This window comes from Hordeum vulgare, chromosome 6H (genome assembly GCF_904849725.1).
Source record: "Hordeum vulgare subsp. vulgare chromosome 6H, MorexV3_pseudomolecules_assembly, whole genome shotgun sequence".
NCBI lineage: Eukaryota > Viridiplantae > Streptophyta > Magnoliopsida > Poales > Poaceae > Hordeum > Hordeum vulgare.
Window position 1 is genome coordinate 7,763,495 of NC_058523.1, and position 4,403 is coordinate 7,767,897.

Here is a 4,403-nt window from a genome sequence, read left to right on the forward strand (position 1 = left end):
TTAAATCTGTTGTAGGATGTTGAAGAAATAATGGAAGCCATCACCAAAGGTTTTCCACTCGACACACCATGTAAGCTCAGGTGCTTCGAAAAATCGACGACGAAAGTGTGGCTGCTATATAGAAAGTAGAAATTTTAGAAAAAGAACTAAAGCTGCTAAAGAAATAAATCATTGTTCATGACCAGTCCCCCTTGCTCTTCTCTTCATGAATAGTAATTAAAGACAATCTTTAATTCTTTATATATCACGATTCATAACCATTGTGTGATATTGCTAAACAAAAGCTATATCCTTATTTAGTATCACCTCCGTTTCCAATTATAAGATGTTTTTGGATATTTCAGCATGGACTACATACTGACTAAAATGACTGAGCAAACACACTAAAACATGTCTATATACATCTGGTTCAGAAAAAAGTTAAAAAGTCTTATAATTCGGAAAGGAGGGAGTACTTATGTCTTATAATTCGGAAAGGAGGGAGTACTTATGTATAGCGCACAAATAGTATACCCACAAACCCAGAAAGAGCATATCATTGGGACATGCAAAGAAACGTGTCTGAAATACAAAAGCGCTGACAAATGAAGGGCATGAAAAAGGGATTCAGACAATTGGATCTCCCAAACCTGTCAAAAGTAATTGATATAAATTTGCCATGTGGCTTCAAAACCTTGTGGGTACCTTTTCCGCATTTTGATTACATTATCCACTATTGTAGGGATGGGATTCCATGGATCACCACTGTCCACAAACCACACATCATGTCAAAGGATGTTTCTGTATAAGTCTATAAGCAGTATCTAATAATCTAATCGCAAGATGACAAAAATATCTAAGTTTGGATGCTATGAAAGAACAAAGGTGTTAGGATAAGTCAACAGACATAGGGCATCTTTCTGAGTACTTTTAAAGGTGCTGAGTTAAGTATCTTGATTGTTCGAATTGACTTCTTTTCCCTGGTCGTGTAGCTATCCTAACAGAAAAATTGTTAGGTAATTATCAAGATAACATGCAAATGCAACCACTTCATTGGCCAATATGTTGTGTTAAACAACTTGTATTACTTATCGCATTTGACAACCACACGAACGAATTTTTAACATAGTTAATAACTACTTTTATACTGGAATTCCGCACACATGAGCTTGTCTTCCGCATCTTTTATATATGTGAATGACTGAATGGTCATTTAGATAAGGATAGGAGTAACACATTACTGTAAATAGCTCCTGGGCTCATCTTCTGAAATTCTGTAATAGATGCAGTTGTGGATTTCCACTAAAACACCAAGTAATACTATCACAAACCACCGCTAGTTTATATCTCGACGATCTTGATAATATGTTAACCGTATAGATTCATGTTGCTATATAGCGAGGGCAGTATACTACTCCCTCCATTCCTAAATATAAGATCTTTTAGGATTGCATTATAAGCTACATACGGATGTATATAGACATATTTTAGAGTATAGATTCACTCATTCTGTTCCGTATGTAGTCTATAGTAAAAAAAATGTCTTATATTTAGGAACGGAGGGGGTATTAGCTAAGACAGTCTATCTGCGCACACTTCGGCTGCATTTGGCATTGAGGCGGATTACAATAATCTTGTTGGCCTAACAAGCTTTTGCTTATTTTGTCGTTTGACTAACCAACTTTTTCTTATTTCTTCGGATATTTTTCCTCAGCAGACTGTGCAACTTCCTCTTGGAAAAATCCCTTTGATTTGGTTTTTCCTGTGACGCAATCAAACAAACTCAAATCCTATAGGATTAGAATGGACATGACATTCCATTTCTTTATTTTTCCTATTCCTACAATTCTACAATCCTGCAAATCAAAGAGGCCCTGAATTCACCGGAGCACAGTTCAGGAATGCAAACCAAGTTTTTATGTTGAAGGTGATATTACTGGCGGCATGTCAAATTGCAGGTGTAACCAGGAAAAAATCAGTGTCTCAACACACAGTACTAGTACTATGCAACCACACCCTTTGTTGGTTAATATGTTTGTTCTTTTGAGTTGCGGTTAACGTTGAGCATAGCATAGCTTTGAAAAAATGATAGCACAAAATATGGATAGGTTGGAACAGTGGGAGGCATGAAAGTCCACAACACGCATACCATGGTCCCTTTCTGGATCACCAGGTCAAAGATCTCGCTCTCGAACGGAAGGTCAAGCATGTCAGCCACCACCACATCCACACCTTCACGCAGCAGAAGGAAAATTCTCACTCAAACAGCCAAACACAGGCGGTGACGAACATACATGCAGAAAGTACATTCCCGACCAAACTGGCGAACTCAACTAACCACTGGTGCCCTGCTCCGCCAGTCTGTCCCGCATCCTGTGGACGGCGACCGGTGAGAGGTCAATGCAGGTGATGCCGCCGGCGACGCCCTCCCGCAAGAGCTCCTCCCCGATCCGTGAATTGCCGCAGCCGACCTCCAGAACCTGCGCAGAATTGCAGAGCACGCAGCAAATCGCGGCATGGTTCAAAATTCAGGAGCTCGCGAACTGAGATCCACGAAAGTTATGTGAGAAATCGGGGAAAGAGGCGCAGGGGAACACGAAGGAGAGGGAGAGGAGTGGGGCGACCGGCGCGGCGACCGACAGACTGAGATGAGTGAACAAACATACTAAAATGTGTTTATATAGATCCAATTCAGAAAAAAAGTTATAGAACTTCCTTATATTTGTGAACGGAGGGAGTAGCTGGAACATTTCTAGCAACCTAAACGAAAAACCACTGGTCCTGATTTTATAAAAACAAACAAGTGCAAGTTATTATTATAAAACAATCTAAACTATGTGCTTGTAGTTTCAGACTTTCAACATCAACTCGCACCACAGATGACTATCACTGGTAGAAAACAGGGCTTCCGTTCGGCCCTGGCCAGCCCATTAGTCCCGGTTCTTCAAGAACCGGGACCAATGGGGGGTATTAGACCCGGTTTGTGAGCCCAGGGGGGCGGCCGGGGCCTCGTGGGCATTGGTCCCGGTTCGTGTGGAACCATTTGTCCCGGTTCGAGCCACGAACCGGGACCAATGGTCCTCGCTGCTGGCCCACAACCATTGGTCCCGGTTCGTGGCTTGAACCGAGACAGAAGGGTTGGCTTTAGTCCCGGTTCATGCCACAAACCGGGACAAATAACTTGCCTACATATACCCACCGCCGCGGCAGAGCACTCCGCAGTGCTCTGTTTTTGTCAAGCTGGCGAGGGGAGGGCATTTGGGTGCTCTAGTTCAGCTCCTATGCACATGAGGTGTTCGATGAAATGCCCGAGCCACACTAGTTAAGCTTTCTCCTCTCGAAACTCGACCTCCGAGCTCCATTTTCAACGAGATTTGTCTAGATTTAGCGGTCCGTCATGCCCCGTCCCCGCCCCGTCTTCACCGCCGTCGATCGCCCGCGCCGATCTCGTCGCCGGCACCATCGTGGTGAGCCTCTTGTTCTTATCTTCTTTCTGAAAGAAAAAAATTCTGACTTCAGATAGATACTTGTCTAATTTTCTTACTTTTATTATTCCTTGTTATTATATAGTGCGATGGTTTTGGTATCTGCCCCTGTTGGCCCTCGTCCTGTTTATGATTCATATGTGGTATATATTATCTTTTCATAACTATTTGGTTCATTTATTGTTTATGACACTTATGCCGACCAATGTGACATAGATTTTATTTATCTAGGAGGTTGTTGAACCGGAAATTCCAACCGACCCTATTGTCGAGAGGTTAAATTTAGTTGAAGAAGAAAACAATTACTTGAAGAAAAAAATAAAGAAAATTTGAGGAGGATAAGATCATATTGGAGTTGCATGTTGCGGATGTCTTCGATGATCACAAGATCAAGATGGATACAATGCGGTTGAAGATTAAAAAGATTAGAAAATATGGCATTTATACCGAGGCTTGGTATCATTATGCAGTTGGATCAGTTGTTACCTTGGTTGCGGTTATGATCACATTTGTTTTTGCATTGAAATGTTTCACATAATTTCAATGTATGGTTTAATTAGATGCTCTCGAGAGCTATATGTTGTTCAATGAAAACTATGTATGTACTTTGGTTTTAATGCTCTGGAGAACTATGTATGTACATTGGTTTCAGAGTTCATTTCAAATGCTTTTCAACTTCATGGTCTTACAGCTTTGAATGGTGCATTTTGAACACAGAAAAACAAGGGGGTTCAAATAAGTTCAAAAATATTGAAATCCCTTTGTAACAGACGAGTTTCCGTATGAAACCCTGATACCTCGAAGGAAATTGTCTGTTTTGTACAAGAAGCGCATCCAGTTTTTGCCGTAAACCTCTCTACTTTCTTTCACATGCTATGTGGGTGAAATGATGATACCATGCCAACTTGTAACCTTTTGAGAGTTCATTTCAAATGCTTT

At 41.2% G+C, this 4,403-nt stretch overlaps 1 pseudogene; it reads right to left on the minus strand.

The window, feature by feature from the left end:
• Window positions 1-3,113, minus strand: LOC123404864 (annotated as a pseudogene).
• Between the last annotated feature and the right edge of the window lie 1,290 nt (window positions 3,114-4,403).